This window comes from Macaca mulatta, chromosome 17 (assembly GCF_049350105.2).
Source record: "Macaca mulatta isolate MMU2019108-1 chromosome 17, T2T-MMU8v2.0, whole genome shotgun sequence".
Taxonomy (NCBI): Eukaryota; Metazoa; Chordata; class Mammalia; order Primates; family Cercopithecidae; genus Macaca; species Macaca mulatta.
Window position 1 is genome coordinate 82,893,859 of NC_133422.1, and position 10,818 is coordinate 82,904,676.

Here is a 10,818-nt window from a genome sequence, read left to right on the forward strand (position 1 = left end):
AGAGCAATGGTGATCAGATACTCAGATCAGGAACGTCTTTGCTTTTGTAAACTGATTTATCAGGATTCTTGCATAAATTAGATTCTACAAGGACAGAGAGGAAAACCCAAGGTTGAGTCTAGTCAAGCAGGAGGCTTAGAGAAACCTAATGTTTGGTCAAAGGTCTGTGTTACCAGTTATATTGGATTAGTATCCATGATTACCTCATCTTAACTTGATTCCATCTGCAAACACCCTATTTCCAAATAAGGTCATATTCACAGGTATCTGGAGTTAGAATATCAATTTATTTTTTGGCAGAAATAATTCAACTAATAAAATTTACCATTCCATTTCTGTGTGCTCTGGCAAGCAGCGTTGCACTTTGGTTTTCTACCAATTTGTAGCTCTTATATACCCCTTAAAGAAGTTGTGAAGACTGGCCACCTGATTTATGTAAGAAATAAAAAATAAGGTCTCTATGCCAACCTTCAGCCAGTAACTCAAATACACTGGTTGTTTGTTTGTTTTTTAATGTACACAACTGTACCAAGGAAGTGGTATGTTATGCTGCTACCTCTTTATTTTATAACCTAATTCCTGAACTTACCTGATACCACTTTTCTGGAGAGCTCAAGGTACTTTCCATATGCTGTATTATTTATCTGTATGATTTAAAGCAGGGGCCAGTAGTTACTTTTCTCTCTCTTTACATATTTAAAATTTGTGCTTGTTAGTATTTAAATATTTATCTTAACATATTTCAAAATGGTTCTTGTTAGTAGAGATTCACTTCACATGTTTTATCTGCCTGCAGCCTTGTTTTCAGGGGCAATCTCAGTTTTTAGCATGAAATCTCTATAAAACTCCATATAGAAAGAAAAATAAATTTTACACTAGAAAAGCCAATATCCATCCAGTAAACATGTTGTTGTCTTGGGATCATAGCATAGAAAGTATTTTCCACTCAGTCACAGGACTGCCTTAACACCCAAATGCTTTTTTCATTTATCTATTTTTATAAGGTTTTGGTTACTATGTAGTAAGTGTTGTCCATTTCCTTTATATCTTGACAATTTTTTAAGTTTTTGAAACCTCTTTTGAAAAAGCAAATTATTTTATGTTCTAAATGACGTTAAGACTTATATATCTTGATTTTTAATAGAGTTAAACTCTCTAGTATGTATCACATCTTGCCTTCTCATCTAGTCTTTATCTGAATGCTGTTGGAGCCAAACATCATTATCCCGATGGCAAGAGTAAGTACAGAGAAAATTTGACAGTGGGGACAGGATCACTGAGTTTAAGGAGAAAATGAGAAAATGATTACCTTCCTTTTAATATATATATATATATTTTAAATAGGATAGATTTAGATTTACAAAACAATCAAGTTCGTACACAGAATTCCCATATACTCCATATCCAGTTTCCCTTATTATTATTTTACATTAGTATAGTATATTTATCACAATTAGTGCCCCAATCAATAGTCATACATTATTGTTAACCAGGTATCATACTTCATTCATATTTCCTTAGTTCTTACCTAATGTTATTTATCTGTTACAGGATATCACCCAGGATACTGTTACACTGAGTTGTCATATGTCCTTAGGCTGCTCTATGCTGTGACAGTTTCCTCTTTCACATTTAGTTATATATCTCTTTATTCCTTGGCACTGTCCTAGACACTTTACATATATTATCTCATGATTCTCAGAGTAAATAAGACAAGTGAAATCAGCTCTGTTTGATAATATAAAAGTTTAACAATTTGTCCAACATTGCATTTTTACTGAATGATGGAACCAAGAATGAAACCCAGGCTTCCGAGTTTCTAAAATCCATGCTCTTGTCCTGCTATTTGTATCTGTAGAACCTAGCACTGTACCTGCTGCATTAGCATCAGTTTTTATGTCTGAACTGTATTTCACTCAACCGAAGCTTTCTTAACCCTGACAGTATTAACATCACCTTTGTTGTAGGGGCTGTTCTGTGATTGCAGGATGTTTAATAGCATCCCTGGCCCCTACTCACTACATGCTGGTAGTACTCTCACCTTTCCACCCACTCTCCACCAGCTGCCCAGTTATAATAACCAAAACTGTCTCTAGACTTTGTCAAATGTCCTATGGTGGGTGAAGAGTTCTTTAAAAATGTTTTTAGTAGATTGCAATAATCTATAACTAACATGTATTGGATAATCTTCTGTACTAAGTTGAAATAATCTGTAAGACAACTAATTAAATGGGATTTTTGAAAGCTATGGAGACATTTGAAAGAAATGTATTAGATTATTGTTTCTTAAATCCCTAGCCCACTGCTTCTTAGTTTCTTAAACTTTTGGAAAGTTTTGCAGAACAACATGGACCATTTGAATTTTATTTTTTCAGCCTAAAGACCCAGAATGAAAAGAAAAGGATCAAATATTCATTTAGATATATTGTGTTTTAGTAATTCTCTGTTTGTTTACCTTACATTGGGGACCAATTTTGTAATGTGTATATTGATCTACTTTGAAGGATTTTAATACATTCTCACTATTAGAAGTGATTATAGAAAATTTTTTTTCCCTCAAGTAGTTTTCACAGCCGGGCCATAATTGATGCTCACTGTATGGATCATGGCTGATAATGATTACCCCCTTGTAACTTTTGAGTAAATGTCATTTACTTGATGTATCTGCTTTACGACTTGATTTTTAGGGAATTTTTGTAATAAGTTGATTATTTAGTGCGCATCCTTAGAGGCAGAGATGATTTTAATATTATTGCAAATGTTAGTGTTTAATACTGTTTTATGATAGAAGTTTAACTCTTGCTGCAAAAATTTTTAATTTTTGCAGCAAGAGTTAAACTTCTAATTCAAACGTTCAACTGTGTAGGAACATCTTTGCTTTTGAAAAATAATATTGTTTTCAAGCAAAAAAAAAAAAAAAAAAAAGAGTCTGCTTAAAAAGTGAATGTTAACTATCCTAGAATTACACAGTGCTTAAGAGCATGTGTACAACTATCCTAGAATTACACAGTGCTTAAGAGCATGTGTACGAGCTATAGATCTTGCTGTAACATCTAAGCTTGTTGGGCCACTTTGCTAAAGCTTTGTATCTGATGGGATCCAATTTGTCTGTATGCTTTATTTCTTACTTATATATCTGCCCCCTTTTATTGATTGTTCATATCTAAATGGAGAAAACTACAATTTCAGTCTCTGCCATCCTAAAATCATTAACTTATACCCCAAACTAATCTTAAACATAGTGTTGAACATTTGTATTTGTTGAAGAAACAATTCTACAATGGTGAAGTCTCCAGGGTTGTCACAGCTAGACATTAAGACTCTGATTCCGTGGTCGGGATATTCAAAAAATGCTTTACCAGGCAGAAATGAATCAGCATTAGGATGTAGATAGAGATTTTAAAGGATGAGTTTTCCTGATCATATGCAAGTGATTTGAAGACAAGCTGAAGTTTACATTCTGATTGTTAGATTTATCTAAAATGTAAAACAAATTCTTTGTTCTCTTGAATCCTGCTAAGAAATAACACATAACCTTATTGGGCCATAGTTTCTTGTACCCGTATTCAATTTGTTATGGAAACACCAGGGGTTTGGTCTAGGTCCTGCTGTTAGCTGCACAGGAAGCCAGTCACTGACACAATGAGTACTGCCAAGAAAGAAGGCTGTAATCAGGTGCTGAGGTTGAGGAGATGGAATATCAGCCTCAAATCCATCTCCCTGATCAACTAAAATTAGGGATTTATATAGCAGGGAAGAAATGTAACTATGTGTGGGAAAACAGGAACTAGAAAGGGGTAAGGAAGCAATCGTGATGAATGATGCATCTGCCATTTCATTGTTTGCATATGGTGATCTGGTGAGTTTCACTCCTTTGATACTGTGAGAGGCCTGAGGGTCATTTCATAAGGAAGGAGCTCAGAAAAAACAAATGTAAATTTTAACCTTTAAGACCAGAGGGGTCAATTTCTATGTTTACTAAAATAAATAAATAATAAACAAAAAAAACTGTCTATGGAACTGTTGAGTTTGTTTCAGTTTCAACTCTTATTTGGTCTTAGATGATAATAAGTAAGTAGCCTTCAGCCAGCATGTGGGGAATCTGTGTTCATCTGGTCAAGGCAGCACTGAAACCAAAACCAAAACCAAACAAAAACAGGTTACCCGAGTAGGTTTTGGCAGGCTGTGTATTTGTCACATCTAAGGCTCATTATTTGCTAAAGTATCTGTATGAACATGATCTAGTTTGCACTTGTGACTGGTGGTGGTAGAGGGGAAATACACGAAGATTTAATTGTTGGTAATTATAGCGAGAAGAGAGGGGACTTGAAATTGCTGAATTGTCTCATGCCTGGAGGACTCTGGAAACACTGTGAGGCTTGCAGGTATGTACTATTCTGTACTAGTATGTTCTTAAATTATTTGTAGTGTTACTCAGTCTGAACAACTTCCTAATTTCCATATCTATGCAGCAGTTTAATATGGGAAAATTTATTCTGTACCTCTAAATTCCCCTGTGAAAATTAGCTTTTTCCATGTCATTAAGATTTTATATTTTTTCTCATTTTTACCCCTTTCAGTTGTCATAGTGATCTCAAATTAATAAGTGTCTCAGCCTTAAATAAGGATTTTTACGATAACCTACTTGTACCTTAGGTATTAACATTTAAGATGAGCTCTATAAATAATATCACTGGCCTGTTCCTACGAGTTTGAATCTTGCCATTTTTTTTTTCCTGTCTTCCTTCTTGTACTTGTGTACTATAGCAGGTATTTTAATATCAGTTTTTGGTATCCTACCTTAGTTTAGGATGGTAACTACTAAATATTTTTAAATAGCTTGGTTGAGAGTTCATACATCTTAGATTCATTTTCTTTCTTCTAGTATCTTCGACTCTTGTTAAAGTTATTTTACTTAACCCAAGTCTCCAATGAGAAGTTAACATAAAAACTATATGGTGGCTGATTTCTAACGTTCAAGTATTATAAAAAGTTACTATATATTTTCTAGGTAGATGATGGAAGTGTTTTGGACTGAATGTTTCCATCTCTGCACAATTTACATATTGAAGACTGAACTCACAGTGTGGCTATATTTGGAGACGAGGCCATTAAAGAAGTAATTAAGTTAAATGGGATCATAAATGTGGAGCCATGATCTGGTAAGAATAGTGTCCTTTTAAGAAGAGATATCAGATTACCCTCCACCCTACTCTCAGTGGGTGAGCCTAAGAAAGGTGCTCTGTGGGAACATAGTGAGAAGGCAAATCTACAAGCCAGGAAGAGAACCCTCACCAGAAACCAAATTGGCTAAAATCATAATCTTGAACTTCCCAGCCTCCAGAACTTTGAGAAAATAAAATTCTGTTGTTTAAGCCACTCACTATATGGTATCTTGTTATTGCATCCCAAGGAAGACTAATATGTGAGGGCAAGTTTGTTTACCTCACTGAGTCTTAAGTTTCTCCAAATAAGCCTGTTAATAACTATTTCACAGAAAAGTTCATTATATTAAATGAGGAAAGACTAGGTCTATCACATTGTATTACTCAAATGTTAGATATTATTAAGCAAATAATAAAATGAAGACTTGAGCAGGCATCGAATGCATTTAAATCTCACTTATAACCTCTGGTATTGACACAGGAGTGCTGGGAAGAGAAGAGCCGGGTCCCTTTAAAAGATACAGAAGGGAGGAAGGGAAGTGCTGGGGAGAGGAGGGTGTGGTCGCTGGCTAGGGCTTTACCCCACGGATCTAGGTGAGAACAGGCATTTTTGTTTTCCTACCCAAATGTTGCATTTCCCAAGACCACCCTGGCCTGCCATGCTGCCGCCATTCTGTGCCTATAAAAACCCAAGACTCTAACAAGACAGAGATAGAAACAGCTAGACATTGAGAGAAGCACATCTGCAGGGGAACACACAGGGCTAGACATTGAGAGGAATGCACTGACAGGCACTGGGATGCTGGCAGGCCACTGACCAGCAGAATGACATGGAGTTTGGGTGGGGCAGTTGGAGGAGCGCTTGGCCGCTGAGCAGCGGGATTCCAGGGGAAAACCATCTCCCTTCTGGATCCTCCATCTGGATGAAAGCTACTTCCATTCAATAAAACCTTCCACTCATTCTTCAAGCCCATGAGTGATTTGATTCTTCAGTACACCAAGGCAAGAACCAGGGATACACAAAGTCTTCTGTCCTCTTGACAAGGTAGAGGGTCTAAGTGAGCTGCTTAACACAAGCCGCCTACGGATGGCTAAACTAAAAGAGCGCCCTCTAACACAAGCCCACTGGGGCTTCAGAAGCTGTAAACATTCACCCCTAGACACTGCCGTGGGGTCGGAGCCTCATAGCCTGCCAGTCTGTATGCTCCCCTAGAGGTTTGAGCAGCTGGGCACTGAAGAAGCCAGACACTCCCCCATCACACACCCTGTGAGGGGGATAAGGGAACTTTTATCGGTTCAGTATTTTAAAAAAATTTAGTTAGTTGCTAACTAACAGTTATTGTGGCTGAAGGTAGTACTATCCTGTTCCTGGGTTTTGGACACCAGGGATGACCCGGATTAGTTTTGAGATCTTATCAAATGCCACTCCTGGCTATTTTCAGTAGCAATTAAGTGCCATATCAGTGGTAAACCTACTTTCAACTTGGTATCTAGTTAAGTTCGCCATAATTCAGTTCTTAAAACTGATACAGGGTAGAAAAGCCCCAAAGTGGAGCTTAGCCCACAAGATTTCTTGGCTTTGCCCAGGAAAGAACTAAAAGGCAGGCCAGAGGTAGAAGAAAACAGCCTTATTGAAGAGGCAGTGTTACAGCTCCAGTGGTGTTACAGGTCTATGGCTGCTCCTGCAGAGCAGGGCTACCCTGTAGGCAGAGATTAATAGCAGCTCAGGAGAGTTTTGCAGTCACATTTAATCTACATGTAATTAAATGTGGATATAAAGGGTGGTTAGGGAAAGGGTAGTAACTTTTCGTTCATTGGCTCATTGCCATGGAATGGGGCGGTAACTCCCAGGGGATGATAAATTGACAGCACACTGGTGGGAGTGTCTGAGTGACACTCATATCCAATTCATCCCCAGTCTGGCCTGGTGTCCAAGCCCCACCTCTGGTGTCTAGTTCTGCCACCTACCTCATTCCCCCTCAGAGATTAGATACTTCTTCATCCTAAGGGGCTGCAGAAAGGTGCAGGTCCATGGGCATAGGTCCTGCCCAGCACCGGAGGAGTAAAAATCTCTAGATACCTGATCTAAAGGGCCCAGAGGCAGCATGGTTTTAATTCTTTGGGTCAGTAGATGTGATGGTTTGGAAGTTTCGTGCAAGCATTGTTTTTACCTGGAACTGTTTAATCTAGAAGACACAAATTTTACTAAGAAGTTATCCAAGAAAGATCCAAAACTTACTAACAACAAGATAGCTGTCAAAAGGTCTTAGGTAAAAACCAGGTGAGAGTTGGGAAGACATTTTGATAGCTGACTGGCTATATTTGGGATCAGTGCCATACTTATGACTATGGTAACTAGGTAGTTTGGTCATAGATCTTTTGAATGCTAATCACACCTTGTCCAGAGTTGTTAATATATATGCAGCAGATTTTGTTAATAACTACACAGACTCCACCATGTTCAGCTAGTAAATAATCCAGTGTAGTATGTTATCAAGAACTACACTTACCAGAGTCTAAAGACTCTTGAATTCCCTCTAATGCCTGACCTGTATTAGTGGCTCAGGCTTCCAGGATTTGAGTCAAGTTCCTTAGGGTTAACTCATGGTAGGCAAAGCTGCCTCAGGGTACTGCTAGTCCTATCACTGCCCAGGTTCCTGACAGAATTAATCCTATTGCTTGCTTACTTCCGGTATTTTTGTGTCTTACGGGATTATAGAGAGTGACCTCTGGAGGGAGCAAGGGTGGCCAACATATTCAGTTCTATTCCAAGTTTTTGATATACAAGGGAAAGCTACTACTGCGAGAACAGGTGATTCTCTATGGAGTTGGGAGGAGTTACGGACTGTGACTTCTTCCCATTTATCGCCACAAACAAAAACGAGCTGAATTGGAACACAAAAGCTCAATGGGTTGTGATGTTTACTCTTTACTGCCAAGTTGAGTCTATAGAGATGTTTTTCTCCCATTCTAATGGGGGTGGTCAGCCAATCTTTGTTTTCTAGAAGGTGTAGTACTCCCACCTTCCCAAACTAGGCAATTGTTTTTTCTTGTATTTTCTGGTCTGGAAGAAGGCACCATATATGATCTCCTAACTGACAAGTGGAACCTCATTTACCTTGCTGCGGCCTTGGGAACTTGGCAACTGAAGTTGGACAAGAGCACTGAAGGGAAGCTTCTACTTTTGTGTCAGTAATGCAATGGTGGGTTAAAAAGGTATAACGATTAGTGCACTGGAGATATAGATATCCAACTTTCCCTGCCCAGGTAATACTGGTAGTGTTGGTGGGGTGTTCAGGTGGAGTCCATTAAGTGGGGAAAAGTTCCATTTAACAAGTACAAGTTTGGGTATTCTGGGATTGCTATGGTTAGTTAGGAGGTCTAGGGGAATGGTCATGATATTTTCCAGATAAACCAGAAGATAAAATTATGGATCCTGGGAATGTTGATGATAAATCCAACAAACATGAAGATGATTCCCTGATGCATAAAGCAATAATTGTTGTAATATTTACTCCAGAGTTATGTCCCCACCCACACTGGATCATGGTAATTGGGAGAATGAAAAAGATGAACAGTGACTACATGGTTTTAAGATGGGCCTTAGTGTGGCCTCTACACCCAACAAGGAAAAAGGAGGTGTTTCCCTGGAGATTAAAGCTACAGAAAAGAATTACTACACTCAGGAAGAAGAGAAAAACTAAAGTTCCTATTCCCACCCACGGTATCACATTATGACTTCTGGCTGAGTGTTGATGTTTTAAAAATAGGTAGCTGAGGTCTTCCAAAGGCTCACAGCTGTCGGTTGTGGTGCCCTCCTTTTGTGCCTGTGACTCCTAAGAAACAGGTTACATTCTGGACAAATATACCCAACTAGTTATTCCCTGAAATTTTCAATAAAACCTGAAAAGGACCCTTCCATTTTGGTTGTAATTGATCTTTAGGAGATCCTTCTTTCCACATTTTTAGCAAGACTAAGTCTCCTGATGGAACAGAGGAGCTTTTTCTTCCTTTGCAGGGAATGCAGTATTTTATTTTTTTATTGGAAAGCCTTCAGAACCTTGCCTACATTCTAAAGGAGAGGGAAAAGGTTTGTATAGCTAGTTACTACAAGCCAATACCACAGCAGCTAAACCCAGAATCCACAGAGAAGTCAGTTTTAGAACCTCATTTCCTGGCTCCTAGTTTTTGGCTCCCACGCTGCTCAAAATGGGTTCAAGAGTCAATGAGTGTCCACCCACTTCTACTCTTGTCCAGCCCAGAACATCCAACTGGCTGTAATTGCCCTGACTCCAAGTCCCCCAGCCAAAGGTTGCAGGTATTACTGAGGGTCACAATGGACCTAGGGCAGACAGCACACTACCGTAGCATAGGCACAGGACAAACTAAAAGCTTGGCCATCAACACTGCCTCTGGCACACTCTTACTAAAAGGGGGGATATAAAACAAAAAGCATAGGTCAAAAGGAATGGAGTTGGGCAGCTACCCATTAGCCCCCAGAACCCTTTTAAGCAATGTAAGAGTCAAAAACTAAAAGCCAAAATGATGGCACACACCAAGGAAAACAATGAGCACAGAATTAAGCTATGTTAGGAGAAAACGCTGCTCCCATAGACTAAGACAAAACACTTCAGCATCGGACAACAGCAGCAGTCGTAATTATAGGAGAAAAGCTCATAGGAGCTGATAAAAATGCTAAAGGAGAGAGTTCCATGAATCTGAGAAGCTGTTAAATAGACAGTGTGATTGAAAAGCAAAATTTTTGGTAATTTAGCAAATTAATATCTTAAGAAAATTTTGTTCTGATATATAGACCGATCTGTAGAATGTCAACAACAATTTTCTTTAATCATAGCAAATTTAATTATGCACAAAATTCCTTTCATAAATTGCCCTTTATGAACTGTATCATAACTTACACAGACCAACTACAACATTCTTGAGCTTCCTGATGTGTCCTATACTACCTCTTTCTTAAGCAGCAATTTTATTCTAGGACAATAATTTACTACAGAAGATCTCTCCTCATATTAAATTATTCTTTCTTTAGATACTTCCTTGCAAAACAATACATTTCCTATCCATTACAATCTTCATATCTATTTTCTCTACTTACTGGCTAAGATTTTCAACATCCCTTTTAATAACTTCCAAATTAGACAAAAAATATACTCTCATTAAAGAAAAACAGTTCTTTGGCATATTGTATATAAACGTAGGTAGGAAGTAGTTCTGAAGTGTCCATCAGACAGTGGCATTCTATAGATGAGAACCGTTCTACCATTTTAAGATTTTAAACCACACAGTAATTTCACTTTTTATGCATCTATTCCATTCACACATATTTGACTTTTCTATTTTTAACAGTTTTATCTAGACCACCTCTAAGAATCAAGGTACTATGCACAGCCAGTCAACATTTAAAGCCATTTTAAACATTTAAAGCCTATGAAAATATGTGATTTACCTAGGTAAAAATCTTAAGGTTAAATTTCAGAAGAAATAATACTCTCTTCAAACTAATAATCTTTGACTAGTCTTATTTATGAGCGCTCTTCTCTTTATAAGCCCATTTGATAGCACGCTGGATATACCATGTATCACAATACCTGTATATACATCTAAACAAGTACATTAAATAAAATGACCTATA

At 37.9% G+C, this 10,818-nt stretch overlaps 1 long non-coding RNA gene across 1 annotated transcript; it reads left to right on the top strand.

Moving 5' to 3' along the window:
* The first annotated feature begins 4,175 nt into the window (after positions 1–4,175).
* On the top strand, positions 4,176–5,380 carry LOC144336298 (uncharacterized). The gene is made up of 2 exons (XR_013407930.1): positions 4,176–4,385; positions 5,012–5,380. It is a non-coding gene; the product is annotated as an uncharacterized LOC144336298 (long non-coding RNA).
* Positions 5,381–10,818: the final 5,438 nt, after the last annotated feature.